General features: G+C 48.4%; 1 protein-coding gene across 8 annotated transcripts in view; it reads right to left on the reverse strand.

Moving 5' to 3' along the window:
• FOXP2 (forkhead box P2) overlaps positions 1 to 10,606 on the reverse strand; it is a 445,070-nt gene extending 434,464 nt beyond the window's left edge. For 4 of the 8 annotated variants that reach the window (XM_056339333.1, XM_056339342.1, XM_056339338.1 and 1 more), the window contains exon 1: positions 10,468 to 10,606. The gene's annotated coding sequence lies outside the window, so the exon portion shown is untranslated. The remainder of the gene's footprint in view (positions 1 to 10,467) is intronic. The other 4 variants (XM_056339336.1, XM_056339335.1, XM_056339334.1 and 1 more) reach the window with 1 other exon arrangement.
• Between the last annotated feature and the right edge of the window lie 8,627 nt (positions 10,607 to 19,233).

The raw sequence follows: 19,233 nt of genomic DNA on the forward strand, positions 1-19,233 counted from the left end.
TGAACTGAGCAGTAAAGGTGACACTGTATGGTGACTCACGATTTCCATCCATCAGGGGGAAGTAAATGCATTAGAAGCGTTTCTTCCAAACAATGCCTCCTGACAGAGAGGCCCCCTAAGTATCAGGAGGAAAAAGAAACAAAAAAAAGAGCCCATCCCAACCAGAAGGCCTCAAAGAAGGAGCAATCTCTTACCCCAGCTCAGCAAAGCAGCCATCCTTGCAGCCTGACCCAAAGCATCATCTTCACACACCACAAGCCACCGCTCTCTGCAGCTGGGTTCTCAGCACTCACCTCACCACCTCTCCCACCGCCGCCAGGAAGGTCCCCCCAGCCCGCAGCGAAGCAGGGGGACCCAGGGGACTTCCCTAGTGGAGGAGGTCTCCAAGACGAGCATGCAGCACAAGGCTTGGGTCTGTGTCTTGTTTTGCTACTAGAGCATTTTAGGCTGTGTCAGTCTGGATGGCAGCGTCAACACTGTGCCACTGCAGGCTCCTTGTTCCAATTATGGTAATATTGCAGGTGACAATAAGAAAGATATTTTTAATACACTGTGGTCCCATTCTGCTCCCACTCACCTGTGACTTAGATAAAAAGCAATTAATCTAAAATAAACTTTTTTGGTAAGTGAATTTGGAGCGAAATTGTATGCCTAATAGTCACTTGAAAAAATGGTGTCTTCCCCATCCTGCTAGTGATTTCGTGGTGACAACAAAGACCCAAATGGCAGTAACTGGGTATAGAAGACTGTTTATAAAACTACATGTAAACAACACCTAAGTATAACTAGAGGTTTGGATCCAGGTACTATTGATTCACAAAATGTACAGGCGCCTATGTATAATAAAGCTAATAGTTTAAAGTTTAATTCTAGTTACTGAAGACAGGTACTGAAACATACCATTAAAACAGCACTTCAATTCAGTCCAGGACAGTAGGTTCCATTTTTACACATAACTGAGTAATATAAATGTATTCTTCTACTGAGTCACACAAAGCTTTAAAATAAAAGCGCCCCGCCTGCAACTCAGGAGGACCAGACAAGTATCACGTAGTTTGCTCCATCCGCCACCTTCCTCAGACTTTATGGTAACCCTCCTCACACGCGACAACCAAATAACAAGAGCAAGGAAGAGTCTCAAGAAATGAGAGCAAGGCGCAACCTATACCCATACCCTTTGTAGGGGAACATGTAGCAAATTACTGGTGTTCACACGGTGCGTATAAAGCAAGCCCGAAGCTCCTGGGAAATGCCAGACTTGCTGCACATGTGTACAAGCGCTGATCATGTGTCACACAACACCCTAAAGCCACAGCACAAGCTATGTCATGCCTGGCTGATCAGGCTGGACACCACTGACTTTAAAACAATTATTTATGTTCATCTTTCAAGTAGTATCTTTCTCGTATCTCTTCAGATCCTCACTGACCATCTGTTTAGATTCATTTATTGAATAAATGGAGGTGAATCCTTGAAAGTATCTAAGTAGCTAAATATTATGAAAAAAGTCACTTTGAATACATGTTTTTCATCTTAGTGGTGACTTGTTCAGAACCTATGAACAGTTGGTGTAAGAACTTGTATTGAAAGAAAAACTGCGAACACTTGGATTTGGCTTAAATACACATGAGTGTTCCATCACCCATCTCAGTCTCATGGCTCTGAAGGGCAGCTAAGTAGCTGCTAACCTCTCAACCTTGGAAATCTGTTTTGCACGGAACATACAAAAACATCCAAAGGATCAACAAACCTCAGCGCCTAGGCTAGAACAGGGAGCCTTTACAACAACTTCAGAAAATTTCGGTTCAGGGCTGAAGGTCTTGGGAGAGATTTTTTCAACACAAGTATGTTCCTCTCTTGCATCCTCTCAAGCATGTCCTCTCTTGTGGTCTGAGACAGGTCAAGCTGCAAGAAGGGCACCTGTGTGCCACAGAAGCCAGGACATCCAGTCCGAACAGCAGGTCCTGCCCGGCAGCAGTCTGTTGCCAGTGGATCATGCCGTCCAACACTTGCCACTCCAGATCCCACCACTAGTCCAAGCCCCCGTGGACACCACATCTACCCCAGAGAGTAACCAGAAGCTGGGGCATGGCCAGATACCAGTACCGAAAGCCATGCTCCATCTGGAAACAAACGCAAATCTGGTCTGGAAATATCCTTCCTGCATTTTTTAAGGAAGCCTTTGGAAAGGCAGGTTTTCCCATCACAACCCTTTAGATACCTTTCTCGCACTGTAAAACTCACTCTCCAGCACAGTCAGTTCCTGCCCGGGAGAATCCCACTCCTCACACACATTCGCTGTTTTAGCAAAGGACTGAACACTTTTGTCTTGACTGACCGCACTCTTCTTTGGGATGTTTCCTGTTCCATACCGTGAGATGCAGTAAATCCACCTGATACATTAATTTTCCTTCTGAAGGCCATAGCCTCCTTCCCAGAAAGCTGTGGAGGGACAGAAGAGCCCTGCACCACTGCACAGCCATGGGTGCAGGCACAGGCATGGACACACACTGCTCCCATAGTTGCGCAGCTCCACAGAAGAAACATCAGAGCAATCACCAACTTCTCCATCTAGCACAGTCCTGCAGCTATACACAAATATTTTGGCAGTTTTACCGTTCTCCTGGCTTCTCTGTGACTTGAAAGCATGATCTGGCTCCCAGATGCAAAACCAAATATAACCCTCAACTAACATTTTTAGAAGGCTGCGTATCACAGTTCATGAGATACAAATTTCTGGTTGCTCAGGTATACTTCACACCCCTTTTCTGTTACTATCAATAATAAACAGAGGCCCAAGAACAGACTGGTCACAACATCCAATGCTAAACACACCTTTAACTCTTTTACAAGATGTTGGTCACCTAAGATAGAATTAAATATGGAATACGTTAAAGTGTCTGTCACCGTACGCTTAATTTCTTTTTCTTAAGCAAAAGATGTGCAAGGATTTTATGATATTATGTGAAACTTCTTCCACGTATTCAATAGTTATCTGTTGAATTACTGACCATTACGTATTCTCCAATGTATGCTGACAGTTACTGTGTACTGAGAACAATTTACAGGCATCATCACAACATTAAAAGTAATTTAAATGCATTCAAGACTTGTAACAAATCGGTCTGAATGAATTTCTGTGTGAAGGCGTTTCATGATCTTTAGCAAAGTACTATCCTAATATTTTTTACAGTTTTAGCACCCTTATACTCCATTAATTGCTTTTAAATGAAGAATGATTTTTGCCACATATCAAGGAGTCCTCAGCACCCTTCCTCTTACATTCACCATGCTGTACATAGGATAATCATTTATTCCTTACTGAATTAAATATGTTCTTCTACAAAGACGAAAACATGTTGACACAAGTGAAAAGCACAGCAGTTCACCAGATACGCATATCTCTGCAATCTGCACACACCTGACTGCATTAGGGGTTTGTGTTTTCATTTTTAGGTCATGAGAATACTGTAAGTACTGTAATGACACCACAATCCTGTCTGTGTTCTCTCACAGAAAAGTGCCTTGAATCATAAATATTTCAATCACTGTGTTTTAGACTCTAAAAGATACTAGCCTCTGTTTTTTCTATACACTCTGCTTCCCCTTTACCTTCAAAAGAGCTCTGTCCCTCCTCTGCCACACTAAGAAAGTGATACTTTGATTTGTAGTGATTAAAAATCAACTCTCAATGCAACAACTAATAAATAAGCTTCCGAAGACACACATTGGAATTAACAAAATCCAGTATTTAAAAAATAGCTTACAGCACTCCACAGCCTCAGCTGTGGCCAGCGTAAACCAGCACAACTCCCATGCCTGCCAGAACTGCGCCTGATCCTGTCTGCAGCGCCGGCACGCAAAAAGTTATTTCTTCTCGTAGATGAAGCGCAGGTGAGAAAATTTCTTTCCTTTATTGGGCACCCAGCTAAAAATCATATTGCTTTCTCTCCTGCGAGCCCAAGCCCCTCTTTTCCAAGTGGCTGCCCACCCCCTGGCAGCGCTGCCTGCGCCTTCCCTGGCTCCTGCCCAGCCACGTGTTTTCCCTGGCCCCTTTCCACAGCACCCCCCCGACTCTCCATTGTTTGTTGTGTTGTCCCCTCTCCTTTCCAAAGCCCTTGGTGGCTTCCCACCACTAACTCTTTAAAAATTTATCTACATTACTTGTACGTGGCAAAACTTGACAGTTTCTGATCTAATTTCCAAGCAGTTAAATGTCAACGGCAGGTTTGATTACACAGGTATTACCCACCAATTACTAGACGGGTTACAATTCCAGTACAATGCCCCTCCTCAAGATCAATAGTAAGACTTACAAAAAGAGAAATCAACAACAATAACTGAGAGTAACTTTTTTACAAGAAGACTTAGCACTGACAGAATGGCAAAGTTTAAACAGTCTTTAGGGATAATCACCTCTTAAATTATCTTTGCCATTCCTGGGCAAATTCAAAATTAATCCTTAGCACAGTATTATGCTGAAAATAACTTGGCAACTCTGAGATTGATTCTCTAAACACAAGTTCTGCAGACTGAATTATCCAATTTGGTGCCATTAGACAAGCAGTGCGATACGCTAAGCTTGTACAGCCATTCTCCTTCCTTCCCTCAAAAGACAGGTCATGAAAATCCATGGTGATATCCACCAAAACTACAGTGGTTTAGCATACACATGGGTCAAAAGTGTAATTTGTCAGATTATGCCAAACACGTAATTTCAAATTACAGTAAGTTCACAACTAATATTTTTAAATATGTATCGTGTTGCTTTAGGTTGAAATAAGGAAGCTGGATAATGGAATAAATTGGTATTTGAATTTACTTAGGAGACAAATTCTGACCAAAGTTGCAAAATACACATCATGTTATGAGAGAAAAATTAAATTACTCTGACAGGATCATCAAACAAAACATCAGCCTTAAAAGATATAGGAAATTTTTCATAGCAATCTAAATACTTATCCAAAGAAATAATGTGCTTAGAAAACCCCAGTCACTTTCTAGTTCTATATAACGATACACCACCAAGACTCAAAATTCCACTCTTCAAATGAATTTCCAATTTTGGGCCCAATAGTAAAAGAGCATCTCACACAGCGAGAAGGTTGGCACAGGCCTGCCAGAATCTCAGTCCTCCTCACAACATCCTGGAGGCAAACTAGCTGAAACAGGGCTGAGATCAGCAATTTACAGAAATATTTAATTTGATGCAATTTGCAGCTGTGCTGTGATGCACAGCAGAGGTCCAAAGGACCTCTCACCGAGCACAAGATCTGCAACATCTCTGTGGACCCTGCAACCACCAACAGGTTGGAAACTCCTCAGAACAGAGACACCCCACCACCCGCTTTCGGTACCGGCTGCCCATAGGAAGGGGGGAGAAGACCAAAGCCACTTGGTAAACAAGTAAGCTCCACCGATAAGCCGCAGCCAGCCTGTGAACCCCAAAGAGAGCCTGGGTTTGGGGACAGAGATCTGCCATCCCAGAAGGGCCATCACACAGCAGCCAGGGGTGGGCAGGGGGGAAAAGGGCAGAATGTCCCTGCTGCGTGTTCAATGATGGTGCTGCCTGTCCCTTAAACCTATGTGCCTGTTGTTCCCTCACACAGCCTGATCAATCAAGAAAGTCATCTGTGTTCTGCAGCGAAGCCCCCTGTCACGGTGGCAGACACCCACGCCCAGGGCACCTCGAGGGTACAGCCCGCAGCACCCACGGGAATTGGCTCGACCCTCAGCAGCCAGCCCAACTAACTTACAGATTTAAATAAGAAACAAACTGCAACAAAACCCCTTCCAGCTACAGATGTGTGATTACTATTGGAAGGAAGAAGAAATAACTAACTAAATGGATAGAAAGTTAAGCCTACAACGTTCTTATTCCCCCTTCTCAACAAACTCTCCAATTTACTAAAACAACTTGAGGTAGTTAATAGTATAATACAACGTGCTTAAAATTTTTATTTCATTTTTCTTCAAACAGGAACTGAAATCACGGTATTAAACACAATTCCACACATAACTGACTCTTCAGAGTTCAAACTTTACTTTCTAACAACATCCCGAACCACACTTTGGTGAACCAATAAACATCATAGCAACTGTTTGTTAGAGAGATTATTTTCAGCTACTTCAGTGGTGACAGGATAGGCGAGCTATTGCTGGCACTTTCAAATCCAGCTTTCTGACATAAAACATGGTCTTGGCGTTAAAAACACAAACCCAGCAGGAAAAAAAAAAAAAGGGGGGGGGGGGGGGGGAGGGGGGCAGAAAAGCCGAAACAGATGCAAATCTTGCATAAAAGGACAGATGCCTCCTATAATTTGCAGTAAACATCTTGGAAGATTTTAAAAAGTTCTAAGTGCGATTAAGATACTGAGAGCCTCAGAAAGGCGAAAAAAAAGATCATCAATGTTAAATGGTACTTGTGGAACTCCTCCTTGTGTTTATGCCAGTCTACAGGTTTTGAAATTTAAGTTTAAAACTACCCTTGGAAATTATTACAATAAAGTATGCATGCTCATTCCGTTAAGGATCCAATGTGGAAGAAACCAAACAACTAACAATGATGTATGTAACTGGAATTTTAAAATTAATTTTAATTTAAGAGGTTAGTTTATTACAGCTAACCTTTTCTACAATTTCATCTTTTTTATTCCATTTTTCTGGTACCACTAGTTTACACATACAATCAAGAAAGATCTCAAGTCAACACAGAACAGGTCACAGGAACCTAAACGACAAGTATTTCGTCTAACAAGGATTAGTTGAGAGGTATGATACAGTGGGTGTGAAAAAAAAAAATAGATAACCTGCTTTACTTCTAGACCCACTGGCTGTCACAAAATTTAAGAAGAGTAATCAGCTCGAGTGGACCAAAAATTATTATTTTGCAACAAAGTTGATAGCATTTTTCAGTTTGACCGTGATCTGCAATTTTCTGCAGTCAAATTCATTCCATGGATACTTCTCAGTGACCTATGTCCTAAATCATTTTCAATTCCTAAGAGCAAGTGACCTCTTCACGATCTGACTCACAAAGAAAAAACACAATGACTCCCAGGAACCATTCTTTTTCAACAACCATCAGAATTTAATTTCTCAAAAATAAACCTGGTAAAAATAGAAATGGAACAAAAGTGTACTCAGTGTTCAAGAAATATTAATTAATCACCCTATCAGAAAGATAGATAAATACCAACCCTCACATTCTGATGATGAAAAACAATGAGGTTAAGTGACATTTTCAATGACACATAGCAAAACACTGCCACAACACGGATCACATCTCAGAAGTTTTCTATTGTTTTCAGCCCACTAGCCTTGAATAACTCCTGTGCATGCAATGCTGAATCAGGTTTATTCCTCAGAATATAAAAAGCTTATTCCAGTTCATATAAATCAGTTCAGAAAAAAAGAAAAAAAAAAGAAAGAAAAAAAAAGCTTATGCTACAGTAATTTATTTTTTTAAAATATGTTTGAGTCTAACAAGAGCTCTTCTAAAAATATACTGGAGTCTGACAGGACTGTTTCTAAGCAAATACACCTTTAAATCTCAAAAATTTAGTTTCAATGCATTCTATTACAGAAAGTATTTAAAAAATGTATAAGCAACAGATGATTACCAAGAAATAAATCCGTTACTTCAAAAACCTATGAAACTCAACACCTGACTATTGTACAAACCCTAGTGCAGCTTTAAAATAGCACCATGTATTTGCTAATTAAAATCTCCCGAACTTGATACACTTCTTTCACTCTTCCTCACACTCAAAAAAAATCTAATTTGGTTATTCTCTACAGACATTTTGGTTATTCTTTATAGACACTTTGGTTATTTTAAACAAACCTTTACTAAACAGAAAGCTACAAAACATTTAGGTTTTTTCCTCTCTCAAACATAAACATTTCACTGTAGCAAAGACCTTGCCACAAAGCATAAGAAACATTGAGGTTAAACTAAAACAAAAGAAATACCCAAATATTTATGCAATTGATTCTGCTTAAGCTTCCCGGTAAAGTTACAAGGCCTCACATGAAGTGCTACATTTCAGGTGTTACATATAAACAAAATAAACCAGAATCTCTCTCTTGTGTGTCTCTAAGTGACCTATCAATTGGCAGGATGGTTACTGTATGTGTTTTGGAAATGCTGTCTTTGAAACATTATTTCCTTTCCCTCAACCCTTTAGTAATCCACTATTCTGAGTAGTTAAATGACTGATTTAAGTATACAAAAATGCTACAGAACACTACCGTTTTGTAAGAACTACATTAAAATAGCAAATTACTGCAAAACAGGGGTCTTTTCAATATCTGTATTTAATATGGACAAATTATTACAGTCAGGAAAAACCTTAAATTAAAAATAAATACTACTTTGAACACTAAAAAGTGTATCTCACTCGAAAGGGTTTAGTGTAGCATTAGAGAAAGCAATTTAATAATTAATCATATTTTCTTTAGAGTAATGTTACTAGCAGTAATGTTTTTCCTTAATGGTTTTAAATTACCTAGCACAGGGAAAAAAAAAATCTCTTAAAACTTTGTCTCTGACTTTTCAGTGACACCACCCCCACCCACCCCCCCTCCGCCCCGGATTAAGATGGGTACACAGCCACCCTGCACAACCTCCCAGCCCCACATTTGTAACGAAATTTCCAAGGGCCTGATCCAAGCCCACTGAGTCAACGGAGCAATTCCTGCTGATGTCGACGGAAAGATTCCTACTCGCTGGAGCGGGTTTGGGATAGGGGCCTTAATGCGGGGAAAAGACCAGGGGAAATCTTCCTCTTTGGGAGGGAAACTTCTGCCCCTCTCTCCGCAGGAAGGTACGTACACACGGCTGCTTAAAAGCAGAAGTGAACCCCAGGTGGAGGCGACTGCGCGTTCCTCCAGCCTCAGCCCCGCACGCTGCGCGCAGGACGACACTATAAATCCGGGGTAGTTATTTGTGAGATTATTTTTCCCCTGAGAATATAATGGCTGCCCACTTTCTGTCCGGACTGTCCTCGCAAGTTTTAAATGCATGTTTTTCCTGCCTGCACTGGCTGCTCACAGGCAGGCCGGGCTTCGCCCCCCCCCCCCGCCACAAACCCCCTCCTGGGACCCCCAGGGCGCTGGGCCCGGGGCGGCGCTGACAGACGGGCCCGCAGCCCCGGGGACCCGGCACCAGCTGCACCGCGGGGCAGAGAGCGAGGACGCCTCGTGGCCCGCCGGCGCCCTCGCCACGCTAGCCCCGATGGCTGGCGAGCGCCTTCCCAGCAGGTCAAGGGAGGCCGGGGGCCAGGCAGCCTGCGCATCCCGCGCAGGGCACAGCGCGACGCGGAGCGCCTGGGCACCCGCCGCTGCCGGCCGGAGCGCAGACCCCCGGGGCACGCCGCGGGGCCGCCGCCTCAGCCCGCTCCTCAAAATGGAAACTTTCCAAACTTTCCAGGTCCCGCAGTTCTCTGGGATCTCGAGAGCTACTTTCGAGAGAAGGCCCCCACGCACCAGCCGCGGAGGCCGTCTCCGGAACTCCGCAGCTCTAACGTAATTATTTATTAATTCTTGGCTTTAGGCTTTTTTTGTCTTTTTTGGGGGGGCTACGTGCGAAAGGGGAAGGGGGGTACACGGACACGCCGTTCCCCGCGCAGCCCGAGCAGCGCCGGGAGGCCCCGCGGGCACCCCCGCGCCCCTGCGCTTCCCGCCCACGCCAGCGGGGGCGCCCCGAGGGGGCGGGCGGCAGCCGGCTCGGTGGCCCCTCGGCGCGGCGGGGGCTGGGGGTGCGCCGCTCCCTCCGGCGGGCGGGCGGGCAGCACACAAAGGAGAAACGTGACACGTTTCTTCACCCGGACTGTCTGCTGGGGAGGTCTCGCGGAGCGGGGGGAGTGGGGGTGTCACACCATACAAAAAGGAAAAAGAAACAAGCCCGCGAGCGGGGAGGCGAGCCGAGCCCCGCACGCGCCCCTCGGCCCCCGGCCTCGCTCGCGCTTTCCCCGCCCGGCACTGCTGTCCCCGTGCGGGGACGCTACAGGTTGTTCGGGTGTCAGTACGCGGGGCGGGGGGGGCGGGGGGGCGCGCGCTGCGCGGCGGCAGGGTGGCCCCGCCGACCCGCGCTACCGGCCGCGGCCGCCCCGGCAGATTCGGGGGGCGCCGCCGCCCCCGGTCCCGCGGCCGGTCCGGCCCGCCGCGTTAGGGCGGCGCAGCCCCAGCTCCGGCCGGGGCATAGGCAGCCCCCCGCCGCCGAGCGCCCCCCCCGGCCCGCGGTGCATTTTGGGGAGCGGTGCCCCGGGCGCCGGGAGACCTGACACATGTCACTCCTGCGGGCCGCGGCCAAACTTTCCCGCGGCGGCGGCAAGTCAGAGAGCGGCGGCGGGGGGGTGGGGGGGAGCGGGTGGAAGCAGCAAGTCACACCGGGGAGCGGGGGGGAGGAGGGGAGAACGGGTGTGCGGAGGGGGAGGGGGAGGGGGGGGGGGGGATAACACTTACCGGGAGGAGACACCGTGCAGGGCGTCCCGGCGAGCTGACACGGAGAGAAAGGGCGAGCGGAGCCGCGCGCAGCCGCGCGCACATGCAGAGCCTCTGCGGGCGGAGCCGCCGCCGGGCCGCGCGGGCCGGGGGGAGCGGGGGCGGGGGGCGGGCGCGGGGCCCTGCGCGGGCGCGGAGTGGCGGCGGTGCCTCGCGCCCTCCCGCCGGCGGGCGCTGCCTCGCGCTGGCGGTGCCGCGCTCCCACCCCCGGCGTGCGGGTCCGCCCGTGTGCGGAGTGTGCCGCCTGTGTGTATGTGTTTTGTTGGGAATGCAAAAAAAAAAAAAAAAAAAAGGGGGGGGGGGGGGGAAACCCGCTGCTGCACACACCGACTTCTTTGGAGAAAGGGGAGGTGAGGAGGGAGCCCTCACATGATCGCGAAGTGGCCTGCACAGAAGTGCTAATAATGCGCGGGAGGGGGGGGGGGGGGGAGGGGGGGGGGGGAGCAGCGGAGGGGGGATGGCAACAAAAAAAAAAAAAAAAAAAAGTGCGGCGGGACGCGCTGGGCCGTGCCCCGCTCCGCGCCTCCCCCGGCCGGTCCCCGGCGGAGCGCGGTGATGCGGGCCGCGGCGGGCGGCAGGTCCACCTGCTATGTAAACAAACCGTCGGGGAAGTTGTTTGCTCTCGGCCGCTGCCCCCTTCCCGCCCCTCTCCCTCCCGCCGCTCCTCTCCTCCGGCTCCGTTAGACACAACGACTTTAGCAGACGGGCAGAAAACAAAGCGGCGCGTTGTGCTGGCAGTGCCGGCTGGCTGCAGCCTGCTGGCAGCCCCCGAGGTGCCGCCGCAGAGGCAGCCCGGGGGACCCGGGCGGGAGGGGGGCGGGTGTGGCGGGGCAGGCCTGCCCGCCGGCGGCAGGCTTTGCCAAGGAGGCACGCGTGGGCCCCCCCAAACTTTCTTCCCCCGCCCCCGCCATCGCGGAGCAAGGTGCAGCACCCCGCGGCTTCCCGCAGCGGGAGCCCGCCGCTCTCCGCCTGCCCACTGGGCGCTGCAGCCGCTCCCGCGTGGGGAAACACTTTCCGTGGGGGGCACGGCGCGGCAGCAGTGCCGGCGTGATGGCGAGAGCGGGGGGAAGTCGTTCCCGTCCTTCCCGGTCCCCGCCACTCGGCGCCGGGGGTGTCCCCGGGCGGGCGGGCGGCAGCGCGCGCCACTGCGCGAGCGGGGGTGGGGGTTGGCGGCTTCATCGCCCCCCTGACGGCAGCGCGGCTGCCCCGAGCCCCGCTGCCCGCGTGGGCCCGCATGAGAGCGGCGCCCGGTGCTCGCCGAGGACCGGAATCAAAAGTGACTGTCACTCAGAGTTAGCAGGCGCCGCATTTATTAAATAAAACTTAAAATGCCGCAAACTTTGCTGCTCGCTGCTCCAGGCCAAGAGGGAGGCTGCCCGCCCACCGCCGCGCCCCGCGCCGCTCACGCCCGGGGCCGCCGGTGGGGCCGCTACCGGCCGTTCGGCTGCCGCGGCACCGGGCGGGGCGGGTGTGTGTGTGGGGGGGGGGGGGGGTACGGGGGAGCTGCTACCGCGGGGGAGGAGCCGCGCAACTCCGGCAACTCGGCGGGGCCCCCCGCGGCGGGCCCCGGCAGCCCCCCGCCCCGCCGCGCACCCGCCCGCCCGCCCGCGGCGGCGAGGCCGGGGGCCGGGGCCGGGGCGGTGGCGGGGCCCGTGCGGGGCGGCGGCGGGGCGGGCGGGCAGCCAATGGGGCGCGGCCGGGTTCGCGAGGTGAAAGTTCACCGCCGGGGCAGGCTCGCGGCTGCCGATGGGTGGTCGTAAAACATGTTTATTTGCTACTCGCGACTCTTTTGTTTCGCCCCCCCCACCGCCCACCCCGCCCCCCAGCCCCGTCGCTGCACCGGTTACCGGGGGACCGCTTGCTTCCGCGGCGGTTTGCGAGCGCAACGGTTGCGGGTGACACTTGCCGCACACCCCGCGGAGCGGCGGCGGCGCGGCACGAAGTTCCCGCGGGCAGCCGGGCCCCGCGCACCGCGGGCCGGCGGGGCGGGGGGGGAACCGCGGGGGGCTCGCCGCGCCGCTCCCCGCCGGCCCGCAAACGAAATCGGGCCTCCCAGGCCCCGGCCGCCGACGGGCTCCGCGGGCAACGGCACGGGGCGCCGCGGGCGCGCAGGCTGCGCGGTGCAGGGGCCGTCGCCCCCCCGTGCGGCGCGGGCTGGCAGGCGGCCCCCTCGGCAGCCCTCCGCGGCGGGGCGGCCGAACGCGGGGTACCGGCGGCAGCACCGGCGCCGCGCACGTGTAGGGGGCAGCGCCCCCGGCACCGCTCAGGCGGGGCGGCGCGGCCGGACGCACGGGCACCGCCAACTTCGTTGGGTGACCGCGGCGTGCCCGGACGGACGGACGCGAGCGGCGGCACCCGGCGACCCCTGGGCCGGCCCTGCCGTGCCGCGGGCCGCCGCCGTCGGGCCGGGCGGCCTCCGGTCCCGCAGCGCTCCCGGCCCCGTGCCCCGGGCCGGGCCGCGCTTTGTCTCAAGGGCGTGTAAAGCCCCCCTCGCCGGAACGGCCCCCGCTGGCAGCGGCGCACAGGAACAATGCGGCGCTCGGCCGCTTAAATTATGCGGCGATGCTCGGTGCTGCGCGGCTCGCCGGTCCCACGCGGAATTATAGCTAAACGAACACTTGCCCGAGTCTTTTTTCTTCTTCTTTTTTTTTTTTATTTTTTTTTTATTTACACACGACGGTTACGGCGTAAAATATAACTTGGCTTTCTAATGAAAAAGGCTCGCGCGTTGTATTTGTTCCTGTTTACGGTTCGGGATTTCATTTGCACAATTGTATTTCTCGCTTGAAATAAACCGCTTTGAAACCGTTTTCCTTTAATTAATTTAATGTATTTTCTTGGTGCAGCTGGCAGCGTTAGGGGTCTTATCAGATTGCCGTTTTTCCAATAGGATTGTTTAGAAAGCGAATGAGAAAATAAACAGACTCCTAAATCGGTTCGTTGCCCGCCCTCCCCGCGCACGGCTCCCGGCACACTTTGGAAAGCCGAAAACGCTGTTTTTAACCGAAGTCAAACCAAGGAAAATCTGTGTTACAACATCAAAGCGAAAGGAGACGGTACAAAATTGGTGGAGTTACACCACCATCTGTCGTTAAGCTTCGGGACTACAAAAGTTCAGACGTACAATAAATCCTAATGAGAGCTTGCAACTTTCTTTCCTTCGCCTGGAAGTCTTGTCCCAGTGGCAGAGCGGGTTTTCGGGCGCGGTTGGAGGCTCCCAGGTTCCGGGTCGCCGGCCACGGTCCTGGCTTGTGGGGCCGGTGGGTTTCTTCTGGCACTTGATGACCCCAAGCAGTTGCTTTTCAAAACGCACAGGCAATTGGCCTCGAGAGGTTGCAAAAAAAGCATAAGCAAAATTTACGTTAAAAGCAAAACCAAACCAAAACAAAAAAAACACAAAAAGAACAAAAAGTCCCTCCAAACACAACAAAACCAAACCACAAAAAACCTTACCACCCCTTACAGGAAGAAAAAAAAAAAAAAAAAAAAAACCAAACCAAAACCAAAACCCTGCATCTCACCTCTCCAGTTGTAGGATTCAATTTATTCCATTTTCTGTACCTGTCTTTCTGCGATGCTGCATCCTGAAAAGGAATATATACAAAACACACCTTGCAATGGTATCTGCAAAAAAGCTATGATGTCCTGATGCAATATCCGATTACTCTTAACATTTCAAAAGCTGTAAACAAATCCATAGCAGAGGCAGAAAATTATATTCACCAGTGTAAAGATGGTACCTGCTCTGTCCCTGTAAAAGCTCCCCATCAGACTTCAGCTCTTTCTAAATTCTTCAGTTAAAGGGCTTGCAAATAGCCGTTTGCCATAGTTACCGAAAAATCAGGCAGGAAGGAGTGTTTCCTTTGGGATTTTCCTGGTACTGTTGTTCCCTGTTTCAGAGGCCAATTTCTACTCATGCAAGCAGGGATCCTCACAGAACCCTACCATGAAAACCATCTAGTTTATCATTATTTTATCACAGTTCTTACTTTAAGGCAGGTGTTGTTTAGTAAGTATTGATCCACATGGGTTGCTTTGTGGAGTGCTTAGCATTAAAAGTCAACTTTCACGTTGTTTCTCTTCCACTGTGGAAATTCACAGCTTTTTTACTTGAGATCGATATTCTACAAGTGCTCATAGTCCTTATACTGTAATTAGCACTAGGTATGTCCCAGTACTACTGTGAGGTGAGGGGGTGGCAGTTTAACATGCTTATACAAATCCTGCTTCCCAATCTGATTCCTCGGCCCAGAGAAACTCCTATATCCTACCAGTAGCTGTTGATACTCAGAGGGAAAGTTCTACTTTTAGCTTGTTGACATGTCAAGAGAAGCTATACGTCCACTTTCCAGGCTATCTCATAAAGTGCAGAATTATCCTGCAGGCAATAAACTCTTTTTGACATTCCTTTGCCTACCATGTTATTTTCATGTTATTCTGGGAAAAAAAAATATTAAATTTTCTACCTTCTCCATAGTCAATTAAGCTCTCATAACCAGCTACGCTCTTTGAATCAACATGACAAGCTAAGGTTTCTGATTTGATGAGAAAGGTGTTTAACATTCATCTGACTGAAATAAATCCTGTGGCACTTTCTCAGCTTTGAGAAATAGCTAGGTCATTACAACCAGTTACTGGTTTAGGAACGTTTGGTAAAAAACTTCTGTCCGAAAATTTGCTGATCATTTCAGTGTTTGCACTGTCTACAGGTTTACATAAGGGTAACTAAGTGTAATTTCATTTTTAGGGGATTCAATAGACATTATAACAGCAACCAAACTGAAAAAAAAATATCAAATAATGAAGAGTTTCTGGAGAAAAGAAAAAGAAAGCATGGTGCTCAAAATTGTCTTGCTCAAGGTGGAATGCATGCTGCCCTGAACAGTACTGACCAAAAAAGAGGGATTATACTGTCTCCAGTCTGATGTATTTGATACAGGAAAAAACCCGCTGTCTAAATCTTGTACTCTCTTTCCATATCAGAAAAACATACTGGAATTTTTGACATCATTTTTGGCATCTATATTTAAAGATGACCTATAAATATTTCTGGATTTTTTCCCAATGTTGTGGCCAGGTTTTGGGGATACATGCCATGCTGACATTTTGGGTCCTGGTCCCCCAACCATTAGTTGCATATATGAAAGTCTTATTTAGCCAAAGGTGAGGAAAGTTTTAAGACTGCTAAACCTTTTGGTGAGTTTCCAAAGTGTAACCCGGGGAGCAGTATCACAAACACACATAAACAAGTAGCTGCGTGAGTCTCATGAACAGCTCATAACTTCTGAAAAGTTTGGCATCTGACCTGGAAGGTGGTGCTAAAGTTTAAGCACATAAATCAAAGACTGCCATCTTCCAAAGCCTTGTGTAGCTCCCAAGGAGTTAACGTTGATAAGGTGCCAGTAAAATTCCTTAGGCACCTAAGGTACCACTTCTGCAAATTCTCAACAACTGTTACAGCTGGGCTGAAAAGCTTGGCGAGTTTCCTCAGCCTAACCAGCCTCAAAAAATAGGCATCCTCTGTGTAGCTGAGCGTTAAATCATAGTTAGGTAAACTGCCCAATCAGTCCCACCGAGCACTAACTGAGCCTCGGGAAGTATCCCGCCTGCTGGGCTGCGTCCCCACACTCCTGCTGTTACTCCAGCCAGTCTTCGACCCCTGTTCTGCAAAGTGACACCATGGCCTCACCACAAACCAGCCAAAATCAAGTGCTTAGGTCATGGTCCTGGGAGGTGACCGACAGCTTAGGCCCAAGGAAGGTCTGGAAGCAAATTAGAATAGTGCAATAATTCAGTTGCTGCATTAAAAAAAAAAAAAAGTGTTGCAGAAGAGAAACTCCCCTTCGCTGTCATGTTTCAAACCATCAACGAGAACACCTGCTGCTTTTATGGAACAGACCATGTAAGCACCATCTCTGTAAGAGGGTTCGGGGCTCTGAATGGCAAAATAGCAGGGCAGGACAATGGCAACCCCAAGAAGGGCAGCAGTTAAGGCAACATTGTCTCTTCAGCATTTCCTGCAATTGCCTTGAGCAAGGCAGAACTGACCCCTGTGAATTTCACTCTGAGGTTCCCAACATCCCCACCCTGCTGCAGAGGCAGCCCAGATACCCAGCTGGAGGTTATGGATTATATGGGATTGCATGTAGGGGCCAGGTAAGTCAAAAAGCAAGCTCAGCCATGAAAATGTAGCCCTGACTGTAAAACCATGAGTCTTCACAAGTTCCACCCAGGTCTGAAGTCCAACCTTTCCTTTTCTACCTTGCGCTCATTTCTTTGCATCCTTCCTTCCCCCTTTTTGATTTCCTCAGAGCAAAACTTCAGACTCACAGAAATTTTCCTTAAGGCTGACAGAAGTCTTCCCTAACGGGCATATTTTTCTTTCGCTTGTTCTGTTGCTTCTGCTCTCCTCTTCCAGCCCTAGTATTCTCACCCCTCCGTAGCAGGTTGTGTGGAAGCGGTTCCGGCACAAGCTGTGCTCCGGTGGGAAGCATCACCTCCAGATGAACTGCTCTGGCCTCCCTCAGAACAAAGGCAGTGTGTGGTGGAGGAGTAGCAAATGAGTGGGCTTCTTGTGGTAAGGCAGCACTAGGCTTCTGATGGACTTGCCCCATGAAGTTATCACAGGGCATGTGTGAGTTGCCCATGGGTTATGGAATGGAAATTCATCTGCCAGAACCTGAATTTTGTGGAGGGAACAAAGTTCTGCTTCACAAAAGAAAACAGGATTTGACACCGCTCTCTTCCACCCCAAATGTACTTTTCAATACTGATGGTAAACTGTGACTTTGTAAAACCAAAAGAGCATACAGTTATTTTCTAGCTCCTTCTTAGGTGAAAAATGTACCTTTTGTACCACAGACACAAGGTCCACATTAAAGATGCAAAATTACATTCAGTTTCATGACGTTTACACATTTGTAGCAACATTCCAGGCATTTTGGAAATGTTGTCAGTATTTAGGGTTAAAGGACAGAGCTGTCTTTTTAGAAACGATTTTGATGTCATACACACAAATTAGTGTACATTAAGTAGTCATCCTTCCACCCACAAGTGCTTGCATAGAATTTATGGGTTTGGGGAGTAAATTGAAAGCAGACTGTGGATGTAAACAATATGGTTAGCTACAGGAGTTTTACACTAGTCAAACACTAAATAAACAAGCCCTTTTTTTAGGTTTACAAGCACTGTAGGGACATAACATCAGAATATGTATTTTTAAGGCAACAGAGATACAGCCTTGTAGATGTGAATTACAGAGCTCTGTGATGCAGGAGCAGCAAAGCAACCTGTTTTCCTAATTTGTACAAAACTAGAATCAAATAAATGACAAAATACTACATGTTTCCTCAGCATACCGATTGCCACTTTCCTTCAACAGTAAAACCTGCTTTTTTATTGCTACAGCAACACAGTCAATACAGCTAGGAGGAGAATCAGAGAAATTCAGGATCACGCACTGTCACCACAAGTGGATACTATAGCACTGCTCTTTAGTCTGTCAGTTATTTTACTCATTGTGTAAAAATCAAGGCAGTAGGCAAGGACAAGTGACTCAGAGAAACAGTACTTTTTAGAACAAACGATTTGTAAAGAAAATAAGTGCTATCTATAGCCTTGGACATTTGTATGAAGACAAGCAGTTTAACAGTTTTATACCTAGCTGTAAAAAAAAAAAAAAAAAAAAAAGAAAAGAATTTTTAAAGCAATTATTTGTATTTGCACAGTCTAATTTTTTGGTATTTGACATAATTTCTTTTCATGGTAGCAATCTGCAACTGTACGCAGTTCCTTTTAGTAATTCAGTGTTCCTGATTGCAGTTGAAGGCTGGAACTGTGCTAGCTCCCGTGGTCCATATTCCCAAGGATGAGGCTCCAGCTGAAGCTTCATCTAATATTTGGAAAGCATGTTACAGGGTCAGCTGCTTGAACCATAGGCACCTTCCTACCTTAGTCCAGCCACCCAGCAATTTTATGTGCATTTGCTGGAGTGCTTTGTTCCTAAATCTTGGCAGCGAGCATCTTAGCCATAGGAGAGAGGTCAACGTTTTCTCATCAAGGGGATGATTCTTCCACCCATGAGTGTCCTTTCTGCGTCAAACTTTCAAAAGAAGTGACTGCCTTCAGAACTAAAACAAGTGACCAGTGTATGCTAAAGAAGTCAGCATCTTTTGAAGGAATCAGATTATCAAAGGGTACAGCTGAATCTTGAAAATCTGGTTCTTAAAAGTACTTAAACGGATGCTGACTTCTTAAAAATCTCTCCCAGTTAGGGGTGCTACACCCATAAAATGCTGGCATTTTTCTTTATTGAAAATCTAGGGCTGCAGCACCGTGCTGCACTACACAGATGCACATAAAAGCTTTATTCTGGACCTACTCCAAATCCACGCGGAAGAAGGGAACAGCAGTAAGCTCCTATTTGAAGAATTACCTGTACCGCACATACATCTGCATACTTCTTACAGTAATTTATATGAATTTAATACAACAGGTGAACTGGTGCTACTTGCTCTAATAAAGGTTTAAGAGGGATTATTCTAGGAGATATCTGCTAGTTTATTCATGGGGTTTAATGGGGACTGGTCTGGGTCTCATGTAAGCATTACCTGAGAGCTTACCTGATGCAAGCATCACTTCAAATGTACAGAAAGATGGCTGGCTTCACTGTGACTACGACAAGCTAACTACAAAGAGGATGGAGACAAAAAAATTTAAAATATAAAG

The sequence above is a fragment of the Falco biarmicus genome, chromosome 5 (assembly GCF_023638135.1).
Source record: "Falco biarmicus isolate bFalBia1 chromosome 5, bFalBia1.pri, whole genome shotgun sequence".
NCBI classification, from domain to species: domain Eukaryota; kingdom Metazoa; phylum Chordata; class Aves; order Falconiformes; family Falconidae; genus Falco; species Falco biarmicus.